Below are 19710 nucleotides of genomic sequence, written 5' to 3'. Positions count from 1 at the left end.
AGCTGAAAGGAAAAATCGTCAACTTCTTAATGTCACCAGGGCTCTTTTGTTTCAGAGAAATCTTCCTAAACACTATTGGGGTGATGCAGTTCTTACTAGTGCCTATCTTATTAACCGCATGCCCAGTCGTGTTTTGAATGGTAGGACTCCCCACTCGTTGCTTCCTGGCAGTCGTCCACCATTTCCTCATCCTCCTCGTGTTTTTGGTTGTGTATGTTTTATCCATGATCACAGTCCAAATGTCAAGAAACTTGATCCTAGGTCTATCAAAGGTGTCTTTGTTGGATACTCCCCTACGCAAAAATGATACAAATGTATTGATCCTATTACTGGTCGAGCTTATGTTACGAGGGATGTTACCTTCTTGGAACATGCCTCTTACTTTGGTGCGAATCCTCTTCAGGGGGAGCAGTCTGTGGGCAGGGAAGAGTATTCTCAGAGACAGGAACTTCAGTTTATAGATTTTTTGGACTACAAGAAAGCAGAATCACTTAATACTGTTGATGTGCCTGAGAAGGAGGAAAGAGGTGACAATAGCATTGAGAAGGAAGGCCCTCAGTTGTTTGGACAGTTCTACTCTAGACGAGGTACTTGGACAGAGGTGATGACTTGTGATGCTAGATCTACTTCCAATCCCAATGCCACTCCTTTCCTGGATGAACCAAGTCCTACCGAGGAGACCGTGGAGACCCATGATGAGGTTGAAAAGAAGAATGACGATCTTTCCATTGCCCTGAGAAAGGGTATCAGGTCATGTACTCAACACCCCATTGGTAATTTTGTTTCTTATTCCAGACTTGGGAAAGATTACAAGTGCTTTGTTTCTACTCTTTCTTTGGCTGTGATTCCCAGGACTGTCGCTGAAGCTCAAAGTGACTCCAAGTGGGTTGATGCAATGAAAGAAGAAATAGATGCCCTAAGAAGAAACTTGACATGGGAAGTGGTGAAGATTCCTGAAGCCGCTCACCTAGTTGGATCCAAATGGGTGTATACCATCAAGTACAAACCAGATGGGAGTGTTGAAAGATATAAAGCTCGACTTGTGGCCAAGGGGTTTAGCCAGAAATATGGAATTGATTACTTGAAAACCTTTGCTCCTGTTGCGAAAATGAAGACTGTGAGGGTGGTTATATCCCTAGCTGTGATGAAGGAGTGAAAGATGTATCAACTGGATGTTAAAAATGCATTCCTCAATGGTGACCTCGAAAAAGAAGTATATATGCATATGCCTCCAGGATATGAAGAACCAGAAATGTGTTGTAAGCTGAAAAAGACATTGTATGGCCTTAAGCAATCGCCCAGAGCGTGGTTTGAACGACTGAGAAGAGTGATGATACGTCATGGATACAAACAAGGAAATGGAGATCACACTCTGTTTGTGAAGAAGAAGGAGAGCAAGGTTACTCTCCTGCTCGTCTACGTAGATGACATGATTGTTACTGGAGATGATGAGGATGAGATTATCAAGCTAAAAGGGTTACTGGCTACAGAATTCGACCTCAAAGATCTTGGCAAACTAAGGTATTTTCTTGGTATGGAGGTTGCTAGGTCTAGTACTGGTCTTGTACTAAACCAAAGGAAATATACATTAGATCTGCTGGAAGAAACTGGTAAATTGGGATGTAGACCTACTCCTACCCCTTTTGACACTGGGCACAAGTTGAGTCTTAGAGATGGAGAGCCTCTCTGTGAAGAAGACAAGGGAAGATATCAACGTTTGGTTGGGAAGCTAATTTATCTTACCCTCACGAGACCTGATATCACCTTTGCGGTGAATGTTTTGAGCCAATTCATGCATGCGCCAATCGATGCACATCTGAAGGCTGTGGACAGAGTGCTATGCTACCTGAAGAAAAATCCTGGTAAGGGACTCCTGTATGTGAAACAAGAGACTGTGGAAATCGAGGGCTATTCTGATGCGGATTGGGCAGATTGTGGTGATACCAGACGATTCACTACAGGGTACTGTGTCTACTTGGGAGGAAACCTTGTTGTATGGAGGAGCAAGAGACAGGATGTTTGCTCTAGATCCAGTGCAGAGGCAGAATATAGGGCAGTTATTATGGTTGAAGATATTGTTGACTGACATTGGAATAGAGATTGAAGGACCTATGAAGATGTATTGTGATAACAAGTCTGCAATCAACTTAGCCAATAATCCTGTTCTTCACGACAGAACAAAACATGTTGAAATTGATCGTCACTTCATTCGGGAAAGGATTGATGCGAAAGAGTTGATCTTACCTTACATGAAGTCTGAAGACCAAACTGCTGATGTTCTGACGAAAGCTCTTCCTTCAGCTTCATTTGAGAGGAATGTATCCAAGTTGGGCATGTTTGATATGTATGCCCAACTTGAGGGGGAGTGTTGATAGATTGTGGGTTTCGGGTCCGGATCCATACCCGACCCGCCTTGTAGCCCGTTTTGGGCTCTACTTAAGTCATGTAACCATAATCCTTAAGTGTTAATGATAATCTTAAGAGAGAGAGAGTCTGGCTGCTAGTGGGCACCAACTCCTCCTCATTCGTGGTTTTTTCTCCCTCGTGTTGAGGGTTTTCCACGTTACATCGTGATCATTGTTTCTCTTCGTCTTCTTCTTGTTCGTATTTCTACAAAGTACAACATTTTGGATTTCATAGACAACAGATAAAAGATGTGCCTCTCATTATGCAACATAATGTTCAAGTATTTTCTCTAGATATAATTACCTTGTCAAAGTTGACCATTTACATGGCTACTAGTGATGGGAGATTTCTCTCATGCATATACAAAAACAATATGTCCTAAACAAGATCATGTTCATGCTAAATCATTGAAACAAAATCTTAACTGTAGCGGAAGCATACCTGAATCCATCTGAACAAATGGACGATCGGATTGCAGTAGGATCTTCCAGGGTCTTTGCGGTGCACTTGCAGTCACTCTCAGATGGGGAAGAGACAACCTTAGAAGCCAACATTTCTACCAACCATTGCACGACCCCAGGGACCACTACCATTTTATATTATGGGCAATTACAGATTCAACTCATCAAAGAGTCTGTAATTGTGTGCAGGTATCTATACATTACAAAATTACCCCATACAATATAAAATGATGTAATATCCAAAAATGCAATTACTTAAGCGGATATTTACATTAAGACAACCATAATGTCTGAAATTCCTCATAGACATATGCCGACCCACCAAATGATCCTTTCAATCTCCCACTTGGGCCAACTATGTCTTCTTACATTCAGACATTACTGATCATATCAACGCAGAACCAAAGCGGCTTTTGCTATATTAAAATTAGCTAGACCTTCAATGATCACAAATGTTAACACAATCAATGACATAAATCTGATATAGATGTATAACATGAGAATTACATATAATGTGATTACAACATGTCTATTCTCAACTGGTCCAACTTTAAAACCTTATGGAGATCAAAAGCACATAAACATATAATGAAACTAAAGAACTTAAACTTTGTTATGCAGAAAGCTAAATATGTGTCTATACATCAGAGCAAACAAAATACAAACTCCTACTAAACTAGCACATCATTCAAAGGTAACACCCTCATATAAACAACATGTTCATGAAAGACCTTAGGTGTTAAACCCTTGGTAAGCGGATCCGCAATCATAGAGTTTGTCCCAATATGCTCTAAAGACACATGACCATTCTGTATCCTCTCTTTAATCCAAAAACTTAATATCGATGTGCTTCGACTTTGGCAAACTTTGGTTGTTATTAGAGTACATGACTGCTGAATTATTGTCACACAATAACCTTAGTAGTCTTTCTACACCATTCATAATGTGCAGCCCCGCAACAAAATTCTGTAACCATAAAGCATGATTGGATGCCTCGTAACATGCTATGTTACTTTATTGGCACCCAACAAAGTCAGAATCTGAATACCCAATGATCTCTAACTGATCTGACTTCCTGTATGTATGCATAAAATTTTTTGTTCTTTGTAAGTACATCAATACCTTTTTGGCTGCTTTCCAATAATCCATATCAGGATTACTTAAGTATCTTTCTAACATTTCAATGATAAGTGCAATATCTGGACGAGTACAAACCTGAGCATACATAAGACTTCCCACAACAGATGAATAGGGAATCTTTTCCATTTCCTTAGATTCGATTTTACTTTTAGGGCACTGTTTGAGACTAAACTTGTCTCCTCTAGCAACTGGAGTATCTCCTAATTTACAATTCTTCATGCCATATCACTGAAGCACCTTATAAATGTAGGCCTTTTGTGTTGATCCAAGAACACCCCGAGAATGATCTCGAAATATCTGGATCCCCAATACAAAAGTTGCATCACCAAGATCCTTCATGTCAAACTTTGTTGACAAAATTTCTTAGTTTCATGCAATATACCCACATCATTACTTGCCAGTAATATATCATTGACATATAAAACCAGAAAGATAAATTTACCTCCACTGAACTTTTAGTATACACATTCATCAACCATATTAGTTTCGAAACCAAATGAAACTATAACTTAATAAAATTTGTAATACCGCTGACGGGAAGCTTACTTTAACTTATACATGGATTTCCTTAGTGGCACCTCTACTTGATTTTCTTGAGGTTGTTGAGTTTGTTATTCAGTAGGGAGACTGACATTATTGTCTTCTTCTGAACATGTTGATGGAACAATGGTAAGAACAAAGACCTGACTATTGCTTTCAACATCTGTATGAGTAGACTCACGTCTCAATATGTTTAACTTCATCACCTCCCTCAAACTCAATATCCTCAAAGAAATGAGCATTTCCCGTTTCAAATAAAGACTTACTGGATGAATTATAAAACTTATAACCCTTAATGTTTGTTCGTTTTCCCTTTATACATTCAATGCAAACATTAAAGTCTACAAAAAACAAGGGACTCAAGAATTCCATTTGACATAAGCCTTTTTATTCTCTTTTCAGAGATATATCCTAAGCGCTTATGCCACAACATAGCAGAATTCTCATTGGCTAATTTTCTTTTAGTACCACTAGACGTAACATGCAATGTTTCATGATATGAAGCAACCGTATCAAGCAAATAAAGGTTATCACTACCAGATAAGGAACCAGTGACTATCAAATTGGAGTGCAGAAACAACTTAAATTTACTTCTTTCAAGTGAACAATAATAAACAAATTTATCCAGTAAAGAAATAAAAATCAAATTTCGTCTAAAAGACGACACTACATAAGTTTCTGTCAAATTCAAATAACAGCCAGTCTTTAACAATAACAAAAAATCTGCTATGGCTTCAACCTTCGCCTTCTTGTCATTGCCCACTTAGATGAATCTTTCAACATCATTTGGCGTCCGACAATTTAGGCAGCCCTGCACAGAAACACTTATGTGAGTAGTAGCAACCGAATCTACCTATCAAGTGTGTTTTGGTACTGAAATTAAATTAACCTCAAAACAAAACCAAAGTGAGAATCGTACCTTTCTTTTTACGCCATGCATGATACTTAGTACAATCCTTCTTCATATGACATTCATCTTTGCAAAAGAAGCAGCCTGATTTACCTTCCTTATGCTTCTTCTGTTTCTTAATAGATGACTGGTCAGCCGCAACTTCTTTAATAGTTTTTATTTTCTTACTTTTAGGTGTAGTAGCCAAGTGAGCACTTTTCATTCTATCATGCTTCATTCTCTTATCTTTCCACGCAATGCGAAATGAACTCATTAAGAGTTCACTTCTCTTTTATAACTAACTTTAAACTGTCCAAACTATGGTGGAAGAGAAAGGAGAACCATATGCACTATGAAGTCTTCATGTAACTTCAAACCTAGTGCCTGTAATTTTGAAGCAAGATGAGACATTTTCATAATGTGCTCCCGTATGTTCCCCTTGCCTTTAGTCCAATATGCATAATTAGTATGGAAAAAGTATGAAAGTCATATGAATAACTTGTGGAAAAAATACACAAACATATGAAAAACTTTAGAAAAAGTATGAAAACCATATGATAAACTTGTTTGTTGAGAAAACTACTTGTCTAATTATTCAAACATATCATTTGCTCAAACATGCAACTTCATAAAAATTTTATTTAGTTGATAAACTAGCTGTTTTAGATAAATATTAAAAAAAAAAGAATTGGTCAAAGAATGTATGTGAAAATAATATAACACATCCTTAAACGACTTAAAGACATAGAAATCAAATAAACAAATAATGAGTATGAAGAACTTATTGAGAAAATTGATAAGCTAAGAGATAAAACATCTCAATGTTAAATTAAGTAATAAATATTTGTTCATAAAAAGAAAATATGAAAATTTAAAATACCAAAATAAAATTATTTATCCAAAGGAGTTAGGAATAAAACTCGACAATATTTACAACTTGTAAAATTAAAATATCACTTAAAAAGATCAAAACAAATGAATACGAACTAAGAAATTTATTTGGATATAAAAAATAATATTTTAAAACTCTCAAAAAGATGAATACGATGTCACAAGATGATAAGTTAATTCCTTAATAATCATTTCAGTACAAAACTATATGAAATCACATGTAGAAAGTAATACTCCAACTTTTATCAAAGTATTTATAGAAGAAAAAGATTATGGTTATCCTCCAAGACAACCATATTGTGAAACGAAAGGTAGGCTTTATATAAGTATTTTTTTTTTTAAAAAGAATTGATCAGGAAAAAGTATGTGACAAATAATATACAACTTCTGAATCAAGAATTAAACCCAAGTTTTATTCAATGAGTTTATTATAAAACTTAGAAAATAGTCTATTATAAAATTAAAACATTAAAAAATAGACTTGTTTCCGCTCTTTATATACGATAAACTTACCAATTGTTTTGAAAGTACTACTATTAAGATATAAATTTGTAAGACAAAATTAAATAATGACTCGATTTGTCAACTATCTATAGGTCGGACATGAAATTGAAATTTCCTTTTATGTCCAATTGGAGTTGCGCTTAGGTCAAGTTGTATAAGATCTGATTTAAAATAAAAATGAAAGCTTCCTGCCGATTTTTTTTGCTTTTAAAAAAAAAATTCTTGCTATTGGCTATTGGCTGTTCCATGCAATTTCTTGAAGATTATTGCCTGTTTACAACAAAAAAGAAGAAGAACACAAAAGAACCTCCATGGTGTCCATTCCCTGCACGCGTGAAGAAGAAAGGTTCCAGTAGCTGTTCTTTGGCTTGATGTTGTCGCCATCGGCGACCATTTGCTGTGATATTGCTTAGCCAGTATCTCCGGTGTGTTGTCGTTCCAACGGACCCAAGCTCGATTGGAACCGAGGTCTAAGCCGTCCGGAATCAACCAAACACCAGTGGTCGTTCTGTTGTCCCCATGATGCCCTTCTCCTGTTCTGCAGACCTCTGCCGCCATTGTTCATCTGCACGGCGTTGTTACCACTGGTGACCATTTGCCAAGAAATTGCTCAGGTCACATCCCTAGGGTGTTGCATTTCCAACCGACCCGAGCTTGACCGGAGTGGTGGTCGGTGTCGGCCAGAATCACGAGATTCACGTTCGCCTATCAGCTGTTCTTGAGGTGCCCTTCCCTTGTTCTGCAGACCTCTGCCACTGTTGTTCATCTGCACGACGTTGTTACCACCAGCGACCATTCGCTGAGAAATTGCTCAGGTCACATCCCCGGGGTGTTGCACTTCCAACCGACCCAAGCTCGACTGGAGTAGTGGTCGGCGTCGGCCGAAATCACGAGACTCCCGTCCACCTATCTGCTGTTCTTGAGGCACCCTTCGCTTGTTCTGCAGACCTCTGCCGCCATTGTTCATCTGCACAGCATTGTTACCACCAGCGACCGTTTGCCGAGAAATTGCTCAGGTCACATACCCGGGTGTTGCGCTTCCAACTGACCCGAGCTCGACCGGAGTGGTGGTCAGTGTTGGCCGGAATCATGAGATTCTTGTTCGCCTATCTGAAAGTTAGTTTTTACTGTTTTAAACTTTAACTAAATCACGGTTTTAGTGACATTGTAGGTCTCATCATTCTCCTCTAATAGATCTTTTGAATTCTCAAATATAATCTGGTTTATTATATTGTTTTGCAGTTATACTACTCCTCATAAGGAGGTTCCAGACTTGCAGCTGCATTGAAGTTGTACCAATAGCGAAGGTCCGCAAGTGATTTTGCTTTATCTAGTTTGTGACATACTCTTTTGATTTGCTGCCCTATGTTATCATTCTTTGAGTGGGTAACCATGGTTGTTGATATTTAAGTTTCTGTTAATTAATGATTGTCAACGTTGCTTGATCTCATGCCTATACTGTATGCCGTATATAAATCTATACGTTTATATATATGTGAAAGTTGGATTTTTATGATTCAAAGCCTTCACTGTTGGTAATTGAAAAAGGTAGAATAGAAAGAGCAAGGATTTTTGACATATGGGGGAGGACCATAAACTTGTATTTGAGGAATATTCAAGTGATTAGACAACACAACTATCTGAAGCTTGAATGTGTGGAGAAATGTTTCTCTACAGCATCCAAAAGCTGGGAGATCCAAATATCATGTCCAGACAATTAGAAAAAACTTAAAATTGATTTTAACTGGCCAAAAAAACTTGCAATATATGGTGACATGCTGGCATTCACATGATAAGCTCCATGATATCTAACATGCATGAGAGTGGCCTGCCATGTTTCTTTATGAAAAAAAAAGACAACTGTGGATTAAATTATTACTGCACATTTCTGTTTTGATTGATAAACACAATGTTAGTTTCCCCTCTTTAAATGTTAAATGTTTTTTTAACTTCAAGTTTTTTTTTTTTTATAGGACGGATAAATGGTAGCTTATAATAAGCCACACACGTACATAAACATAAGTGGTTGCATATTTCATTTGAATCTTGAACCATTTGAGCCTCCAGGAAGTTATCTCTCGGCTACTGCTGCAGTTGTTAGTGGGTAGGTACCATTGACACTAAAAGAGAAGCCTTTGCTTTTTAATTCTTTTGAAAATAAAGGCAAATAGTGAGTGTTGTTTTTTACTCATTGTGCTTAAGTGATCGTTATGTTTGATATCTTCCATGTAGTTGATCCTCATGAGCTCTTCGTTAGAGGCAATACTATCTTCTTGGTTGCCGATGGCTCCAAGTTTTTGGTTATGGATTGCAATAATAAGATGAGCATCACACGTTTAAAGAATAATTTAAATATATGTCATAAAGGACTTAACTTAGAATTAGGCTAACAATGTATTGCTATTGATGGAAAGACTAATAATGGAAAATGTACTGTTGGTACTTTCAAGTTTGATTCAGATAAGATGTGACTTGATTTAACCAATATGATTATTCTTCATGAATATCCATTTTGTATAGTTAGTCATTCAACCTTTCAGAAGTTTATTAAATGATTACAACTACAGTTCAAGTTATTGTCATGTAACACTATCATATCAGATTATGAAGATGAAATGACAAAATTACATAATATTTTGAAGAAGATTAATGGGAGGATTAGTCTCACATCTGACATGTGGACTTCGTGTTGTCAGAAACGTGATTATTTATGTTTGACTGCACATTATATTGATAATAGTTGAGAAATAAAAAGAAAGTTCTCAATTTTGTTCTGGTTGAAACACCTCATATAGGAGAAAAACTTGTCAGTCATCAAACATTGTTTACTAAAATGGAACATTGATCGCAAGTTATTTTCAATTATTGCAAGTTATTTTCAATTACATTAGAAAATTATTTTACAAATGATATCATGACTACAAAATTGATAGAGCGACCTCTTGAAAATGATGCACTTGTTTGTGATGGAAAAATTTTTCAAGTTAGATATGTTGCTCGTATTCTTAATTTGGTTGTGCAAGATGGTGTCAAAGAAATAAGTGATGTGATTGATAAGATCAAAAAAAGTATAAAATATATCAAAGCTCTATGTGAAATTTTTGATTGAGCAGTGCATCATGTCAAGGTTACTTGTGGAAAAAATACTATGACTTGATGTTTCAACTAGATGGAACTCAATGTTTCTTATGCTTGATGTAGCTTTACAATATAAAGAAGTTTTTGGTCGTTTTCAAAAACTTGATTGCCACTATCATTTGACACCGACTAAGGACGAATGGAAGAAGGCTACTATTATTTATAGCAGTTTAAAAATATTTTATGATGCTATTAATGTCATTTATATAGTCAAGTATCCAACTTCTAATATCTTCTTTAAAGAGTTTTGTGAGATAAAGATGGAAATTGAAAAAATGTGTTCAAGTTTAGATTTTGCCTTTCCAATATGGCAATGAGGATGAAAACAAAGTTTAACCAGTATTGGGATATGCGCAATTTAATTTTAGCAGTTGCAGTGGTTTTTTATCCTCATTATAAGATCAAAGTAATTGAGTTTTATTATAGACAATTTTATAAAATGAATCATATGAATATGTCTCTGCAATTAAAAACTACCTTTGTGATCTTTATGATGAATATAAAACTACTTATGCATTGAAGACACTATCTACTGGTACTAGTTATATTGTTGATGTTGAGAAGAATAGTGATGCATCTAGTTTTACTTCTTTAATTGAATTTTCTTCTAATAAGAAGCCTAGTACAAGTGCACTAGATGATTTTCTTGAAAACCCATCACAAAGAGCTCATTTATCCAAAAAACAATCCAATTAATATTTTGACATGGTGGAAGATCAATGCACCTAAATACCTTGTGTTATTTAAAATGGTATGTGATATTTTAGCTATTCCTATATCAACTGTTGCATCAGAATCAACATTTAGCACAAGTGGACTTATTCTTGATTTATATAGAATTAGATTATGTACAAAGACCATGGAAGCTTTGATTTGTGCACAAGATTGATTGTGAGATCAAGATGAAGGTAATTTACTTATTATTAATGATTTTAAATATATTTTTGTGTTGATTATTTTATTTTTTTGTTAGATGATTCTGATTTGTCTACACCTTTACCTAAAAAAGAAGCACCATTTTGCATATGTATACATTGAAACTGAATCATACTTTAGAGGTATATATTCTTTTGTACTTATCTATTTTCTTACATCAATTAGAACCTACAGTTATTTATGTCTAAAATGTTTATTTAATTAAAATTTTTATTTGCATAATGCAGGACCTTAATATAATGTCAACATGGTTGAAGTATATATCCAAATAGAAAGATCATATCTATTGTGGCAAACGAAGGCATTGCAAAAAAAAATTTGCAAGTTTGTACTAGATGATTTTTTTTTTATTGAAGTTGTTAAGGATGACTCCTATAGTCTCTTGTTGCATCAATAAACAACAGCCAGTACAATTATATATATATATATATATATATATATATATATATGCACACCCTTGCTCTCTCTTTCTCTCTTAATAAGCTTGACAATTATCACTAGTTAAGTTTGAGCTAGTGTGATGTTAAGATTGAGTTTCATAGTTCATTTGGTGTTTACTATATATTTTTCGTACATAAATTGGATTTGGATCAGATTTACTTATGACTTAAAAGTCATAAATCAGATTCGGATGGATTGAAATATAACTTAAAAGTCAGATTCGAATGTAACTTAAAAGTTGCATTCAGATCGGATTCAAATATAACTTAAAAATCAGATTCAGATTTGATTCAGATGTAGATTTTAAAGTCGGATTTGGATATGGTATAAATTTTTTTCATTTAAATTTGAATCCAAGTCCAAATCCGAATATATGAATATCTGAAAAATCAGATATGGTAAAAGGTATATCCGATCCGCTGACATCCCTAGTCTCCAGTGCCAGGCGAAGCGTCGTTGGCACCATGGAGGGAGGTGACAGCTGCCTTCACATTGCAATGTACAATGAACCTAAAATGATCAGATGCATTCTGTGAAGCCTTAAACGTATGCCAATTCTCTCTCTCTCTCTCTCTCTTTCTATATATATATATATATATATATATCTTTCCACGTTGTAATAGGCCGCTCACTTCTGTGTCTTTCTCTCCCCATCAATTAGTTCACTCTTTGGCTCCATGCTCTGAAGCCTGTTTCCTTTTTTCAGTCTCCAGCTCCCATGCTTCAACGCATCTCTAACATCACACTCCTGGCGAGCATCTCTCAGCTTAGGCGATCTTTGACATATTCGGCTCAGGTGAACTCCCTCCTTCCCTCTCTCTCTCTCTCGATTGCTGGCTTCTTAATAAGCTTTTGGCATACTAGTGTTCGTCTGATTTGGCGTTTTTATGCACATTGCACGTTTTTTTCCTCTGTTTCCCTACTTTTCTGCACATTACTGCAGAAATTCCTTCAAATTGCAGGGTGATCATGGATTATGGTTTTCGGTGTTCGTTTCTTTTTTCCCCAATAGCAGAATACATTCAGGCTCCTACTATATAGTATGTGTTCAGGAATTTTTTGTATTTCTATTCTGTGTTGCTCAAATTCTTTCTTGCAGAAGCTTGTAACTTTCTTTTTCACTTTTCAACTGTTTTTTGTCTAATTCAAGCAACTAGATGTAAAATCTTCAAACATATGACACTCAGCCGTTTTGCAGGAGATTTTTCCTTTGTGTTCCTAATTTGATTCACAGCAGCTAGTTTACCTTTTCATTCTTGATCTTTAGCTATGTTTGCCAACAAGTTATGACTCCATTTTATTGCATTTTTCTTAAAGCAAATGACGGATAGAACAGTCATCTTCTCTAGCATACGGTTCACACCACAGGCCACTGAGATAGGACAATAGTATGTAGAACAGGATGTCTTGTTCCTTCTGTCCTTGGAACAGGCAATCAAATGAGCTCTTAAGACTCTGTGCAAGAGTCGTTTAATTTAAGTGGCCTGACGTCAGGTATGGATTTCAAATCTACAAATAAAGGTAGAGAGGAGAGGCGAGAGAGAAGGCTGAGGGAGGGAATCTAACATATGGACTTTTAAAACCTCAGGTCTCACATCCAAAAGGCTACCCTACTTCTAAGATCCATAGTTATCAAACACAACCTAGTTGGGTAAAACAGATGCTAAAGATATAAGGTTTTACTTTACGAACGAATTAAGGGTTAATCACTTGTACGTTTGACACATAAACCGTGAACTATCGTCTGCACTCAACTTCGGCTGACACCCTGTTGTGATTTACTTTTCATGTTACCAGTGATTGATGGTGGAACTAGCAGCAATTGGGAAATCTTGCTAACCTAGGGGGACGAATCCATCTAGTGGACGTGGACCTGACTTCCTAAGTTTTTGGATGTCAAGTCTATTTCTACACTCGCAAGCAAGGCTTTGCCATCAAAATGGCAGCTAACATAAATATTATTATTTACAGAACTTGTCCCACTTATTTTCTTATTTATGTAATTATGTTGTCTGTTAAGCTTGCTAAAATAGTATCATTTCAGAAAGGTTCCCCCCCCCCCCCCCCCCAAACTGTGAAACAAAAACGAGGCTTAAATTAAACACTTCAAAATCTCCGTTGCGGCAGAAAAGGGCAAGAAATTTAGAAAGATTACTTGGTATCAGCTGGGAATTGAGGCTGGCAAGGAAACGAAAGCGGGAGTGAAGGCCGTAATCCATGCCATTGATTTTTCACATCTTTAAAAAAACTGCGTAGACTCTACTCAACAATAAACACATCAAATGGTTTACATCCAAAAAAAAAAATCCAGACTTATTGTTTCCTGCTGGGTCCGAACGCGAGCCCTAACAAGCGTCTTTCAAATTAACACATTTGTCATAAAAAAAAAAATTATATCCGTTAGAACTTTTTCTTAATGACGAGATGACCACTTAGCTCTAAAAGGGTAACAACATATAAAAGCTCGGGCAACAAAATGAAACAGTTAAAACTTGATGCAGGATCTGCCTGATACTCCCTTTCACCACCTGTGATGCTACCGGTTTAGTAGTTACCAACTTATATGAGTCAAACCAGGTCCAACGGATTTACTGGATCTGAATAAGCACTCTAAAAACTTGTGCACAACCCACGCCACAACAGGCGTATCTTGTTTAGATATCATTCAAAACTAGGATAATACATAAATTGATGCTCTATTTAGAGAATCTAGATTGCACCAAATTTTAATAGGTCCAGCCCTGACACATGGGCAGCAGGACAGGACAGGTAGTTGATTTGTGTGCAAGTTAAGATTTCTATCAGATACAAGATCTTCATTCCTGTTCAAGACAATGCATTTTTGACTAAGCATTCTCGCCGCCAGAAAGACAGCATCAGGGCTCCTCCAGAGCAAGAATCAAGTATACCGGTAATCATGATCTTCAGTCAAATTTCTTTGGCTTAAGGTTTCCCTTTGGGGATTTTACTGAGGAGACCCGAGTCCAACTTCTTGTAATGGCCCTGAAGCTTACCTAAGACACTGTAAGCAAATCCATCTACTTGATCCTCATATCTTTCATAGAGCACGGGCAATGTGTGGGCAGCAACAAAACCTGCTCAATTCAAGGTGAGAACTACAGTAGAGAGCAGAACTAACATAAATGGGCTGAGATTCATGATGCTTTAATAAGCTTTAATGTACTTTCAGATGAATGAAAATCATAGTTATCAAAAAATGCATAGGTAGGGAAACAAGCTTGTCAGGAAAACATGTTCCAGAAGCACAAAAGACAATGCTTTGAAGCATGGCAGGTGTAGGTGCTTAGTTCTTTCCTTTCCCCCATAATAGAAACTTATTTGTAGCTAGAAATCTGTTTTGGGTGGGAGTGGGGAAAGAAGGTAGGTGCTTAGTTCTTTCCTTTCCCCATAATAGAAACTTGTAGCTAGAAATCTGTTTTGGGTGGGAGGGGGGAAAGAAGCTAGGACGCCAGGTCTAGGTGGGTTCCTGTTACGTGGACCCAGCCCTTCAATGTATTTTCCAGTGGATCAGGGGGGTTTGGGCACGTCACCTGGCAATGTGGCTATGCCACTGGGTTCCATCCTGACTTCCCCCCATGCTTTCTGGTGGAGAGGAAGCTTACTTTTCTTGCTTTTATTGTTTTTTCCTTTCTAATTTCATTTTCCACTCGTTTTATAGATTTCTTCCTGTTCAATTCTTGACTTGTTTTTTACTCCTAGTTGATTTCTGGTTTTCCCTCTGCACCACTTCCATTTCCCAATAGCACAACTTTGGTAAAAACCAAAAAGGACTAGAAAAAAGCTGTCACATGGACACGGCAAAATGGGCTGCGTACCAGTGTCGACACTCCGACACCTGGATACCGACACTTGGACACGGCAAGATACATTTTGGATCGGGTTTGGGTCAGACCCGATCCGAACCACTTTACTAACCTGACATTCTTTGTTTTGTTTGAGACTTTCTTTCTTATGACTTATGAGATTGGTGATGAACAATGTTTTGTTCGAGAGTCTGAGACTTAATTTAATGTTTTTTTTTATTTTATTATCCTTTTTAATTTTTTAGAATATAAAATTCATCATGTCCGTGTATCCTAAAATTTTGAAAATTGCCGTGTTTGCGTACACGTACCCGTACCTGTACCCTTATCGTACCCATACCCGTGTGACGTAGGAAAAAAGAAAAAGAAGTGAATCATCATGAAGTAAAAAAAAAGTAATCTTAATCTTCACTGTAGCACTCTCAGGTTAGTATGAGAAAAAATGTAATTGACTCCATAACAATCGACAAATCCGTAATATTTACAGTACCAATTACCACAATTAATGACAGTAATAATAACCACAAAGGAACGTTCAGAAAAAACACCTACCGTTTGTCAACAACCAATAAACATTCAAATTGTTGGAGAAAGTCATTCTCTACTACTTCCTTTAGAGTCTAAGTAGTCAAAATGAAAGTCATTGCTTAGTTAACCTGGCTCAAAATCCTAGTCAGCACTCAAAAGGAGCTTCAAAAATAAAAATTGAAAAGGAACTAGAAAAAGATAACATGAACAAAGAAAATCCTACTTATTGTGCACCTGTTAAAAAAGGAGCCTCCACACTTTGCATTTATGCAGCTACCATGAAACTTAAGCATTAGACTTGTCCTAAGTGCCGCTTTGATGTTTTGACTATATATAATTGTGGTTAATGATACATATAAGAATTTGCGCCAGGAAAACTTGAAATTGATATTTTTAGGAAGAATATAACACATAAATTTTCCAACTTCTTAGACGATATCAAGTGCTTCATTTATTAACTAACAGGAGATAAAACGTCAATTGACTTTCTTTTAAAACATTTTGTGTATGTTTTAGTTACTTCCTATGTTACATGGACACTTCAAAAAATATGAAGTATCAGTGTCCGGCCAGCTCTGTAACACAAGTACCGGTACGAGTACGCACCCGGTACGCCAATTTGAGGCGTTGACCGTACCGGGTACGGTCAACGCACCGGAGGCCGTATCCGTCCATTTTTGGACACGGTCAAAGTTGACCGAGTCCAAATATGTCCGTTTTTTTATTTTAATGATTATTTGATTTTATCTTTTAAAACCAATTTAACGTTAAAAACCCTTAAGTTCGAAACCCTTTTTCGTTTTAAGTTTTAAGGTTTTCTCCTCTCCGGCGATGGCAGCGGCAGCAAAGGCAGGGGCGGCGAACGCAGGGTCCTCTCCGGCAACGGCAACAGCGAAACAAAGGCGACAACAGCAGCGGAATGGCATCGGCGACTGTGAGGGTATTTTTCTTTTTTTTTTTTCATTTTCCACCCTTGCCTTCGCCGCCGGTGACGATCGGCAACGATAGTCGTCGATCTTGAGATGACAGTCGAGTTATTGCCGGCAGCGGAGCATACCGGCGACGACAGTCGTCGATCTTGATTCTTGAGACTGTTTTTTATGTTTCGTTTGCGTCTGTTTTTTGTGTTCTATTTTCCAACTGTTTGTTTTTGTGTTTGTGTTTGCATATCTGTTTGTGTTTGTGTTCCCTTTATTTGACCTCTTAATCAGAAAACGACCAGCAATAACTCGACTGTCACTCAAACATGATCTTGAGCCGGTCACGGCAGGTTCTGAGATATATCGTTTTGTGATCATCTCTGCGCCTTCCCTAGTTATTGCTGTGATATATCGTTTCGTGAGAGGATTCGTCTATTTGGAATGATCCTCGTTTCTATTGATTTTGTGTTGCAACTCTTTTGCTAGGTGCTTTCAAACATAAGTTGTAATGGTTGTTGACAAAGGAAAAGAAATGATGCCTACAGGAAGCGGAAATGTAGAAAGCTGTAGTGGTAGTGTTAATACCACTACAGTAGAGAAGGATAATCCATCTCAGCCTCTTTGGCACTATGTGAAGAAACTATCAAAAGGACCAGGTGGTGGTGGGAATGTAATGTTTTCTTGCAAATTTTGTGATATGATGTTCACAGGCTCTTATACACGTTGCAAGGCACATTTGTTGCATATTTCTGGTGTTGGAATTAGACCATGCCCAAAAGTTACCACGAGGAGATTAAGATATTCAAAAAAGAACAAGATGCAGCTGAGACGAAGAAATCTTCATCCAAGTCAAGTGTGTCTGTTCCTCTTTATGCTACTGAAGGAGGTGAAGATCCTTCAAAGAAAAGAAAAACATTAGCATAAGCATTCAATAATATGGGAAGGGCAGAGATGGATAGAAGGATCAGAAGGTTCTTTTTTGCAAGTTCACTTCCTTTTAATGTAGCCAGATGTCCTTATTGGAAAGATGTTGTTACAGGTTTGGCTAATTGCAGTTTGAGTGGTTATGTATCCCCGAGTTCAGAGAAGTTAAGAACAGTAATTCTTATAGAAGAGAAGGCAAACATTGAAAAATTATTAGAGAAGAAGAAATTTTCGTGGATACAATATGGAGTATCCATTGTTTCTGACGGGTGGACTGATATACAAAGGCAGCCACTGATAAATTTTATTGTTTATTCGCTTGATAGACCAATCTTCTTGAAATGTGTTGATGCATCTGGGGAGTATAAAGATGTTGAGTACTTAAAAAGGCTATTTATAGAAGTCATCAAAGAAGTGGGTGAAGATAATGTTGTGCAACTTATTATTGATAATGCTCCAGTTTGCCAACGAGCAGGAATGAATTTGGCAAGTGATCCCAAGTATAGTCACATATTCTAGACTCCTTGTGTGGCACACAGTATAAATCTAGCACTTAAAAGTATTTGCAACCCATCAAAAGATGATCCAAATGCCGGTTTCTTGTGTTCATGGATTGAGGAGCTTGAGCATGATGTCAGAAACATCAGAAATTTTGTTGTAAACCACAACAACGCTTTTGCTATATTTAATAGGCATTCTGATTTGAAATTGTTGAAGGTAGCAGAGACTCGTTTTGCATCCATTATTGTAATGATAAAAAGAATAAAGCAGGTGAAACATGCATTAACACTTATGGTGACTGACAAAGATTGAGAGTTTTATCGGAATGATGACATTGTGAAGGCTCAAGAAATAAAAAAATGCATTTTAGCTGATGAATAGTGGGATAAAGTTACATATTTTTTGCAGTTTACAGAGCCGATTTGGCAGATGCTGAGAGAAGTAGATAAAGAAGGGCCCATGCTTATGATATGTGGGAAAACATGATTGAAAAAATTCAAAACATCATTTTTAGACATGAGAAGAAGAATGTTGCACTTGATGATTCTGAGTTTTTCGATCATGTGCATAGAATTTTAGTAAGAAGATGGAACAAAAGCAATAACTCTTTCCATTGTATGGCACACTCCTTAAATCCCACATATTATGGACAAACATGGTTGGCAGGCTGGTCGTGTTCCTCCTAATCGAGATCTAGAAATATCAAAAAATAGGGAGATATGTTTGGGAAGACTATATTTTGATTCTCATCGGTTGAAGTTAATAAATAATGAGTTTGCGACCTTCTCTGGTGGAAGAAATTATTCAATATAAGCTGCAATGGCAAGAGATGAAGAAGATCCTGTTAATTGGTGGTTAGGTTTTGGAGCATCGACACCAAATCTCCAAGAACTTGCATTGAAGTTATTATCTCAACCTGCAACCTCTTCATGTTGTGAAAGAAATTGGAGCACTTATTCTCAAATTCACAACATCAAGAGAAATAAGCTAACTAGTAAGCGAGCAGAAGATTTAGTTTATGTTCACTCCAACCTACGCTTACTTTCACGTACTTCAAATGATTACAGGTATTTCTTTCTTTTTGTATCTTTGATATGTATACATATTACATATGTATATTATGTTGGTTGTTTAAAGTTAATATTAACTTTTCATATTTTGATTTTGATGCAACTTGCAGTTCAAGATCATCCAAGTATTGGGATGTTAATCCAGAAGACATTTGACGTAAAACTTGAAGGAGAACATGATTTGCATGCTCTTAATATGGATCTTACAGAACCTGTTGTTCTTTCTAATCTTGATGATGCAACTGAGGAGTGAGGAGAATGAAAATCAATAAAGTTGATATATTTTGAATGTTAATTATGAGACTGAGGAGAATGAGAATCAAGACTGATAAATTTTGGATTATGATTTATGAATATGTTACTCTGTTTGTAATTTTTGATATATATATGTGCAAATATGTTATTTTGTTTGAAATTTTTTGACATATATATGTATATGTGCATGTGTGTGTACGGCCGTACCTCCGTACCCAAGTTTTTTAAAAATGGTTTGTACCCGTACCAGCACCGACACCCGTACCCGTACCTATGTGACATAGCCGGCCAGGTACCGCACCGACACTCATCGACACTTCCAAGACACTCCATTTTTTAACT

The 19710-nt window shown here is 36.7% G+C and overlaps 1 long non-coding RNA gene across 1 annotated transcript; it reads left to right on the top strand.

Moving 5' to 3' along the window:
• The first annotated feature begins 7127 nt into the window (after positions 1-7127).
• On the top strand, positions 7128-12510 carry LOC126409223 (uncharacterized). The gene is made up of 5 exons (XR_007572042.1): positions 7128-7947; positions 8074-8138; positions 8805-8935; positions 11786-11892; positions 12053-12510. It is a non-coding gene; the product is annotated as an uncharacterized LOC126409223 (long non-coding RNA).
• The last annotated feature ends 7200 nt before the right edge of the window (positions 12511-19710 follow it).

Source organism: Nymphaea colorata, chromosome 14 (genome assembly GCF_008831285.2).
Source record: "Nymphaea colorata isolate Beijing-Zhang1983 chromosome 14, ASM883128v2, whole genome shotgun sequence".
NCBI classification, from domain to species: Eukaryota; Viridiplantae; Streptophyta; class Magnoliopsida; order Nymphaeales; family Nymphaeaceae; genus Nymphaea; species Nymphaea colorata.
The sequence above is the reverse complement of the archived record's forward strand: the minus strand, read 5'-3'. Positions and strand labels throughout refer to the sequence as shown.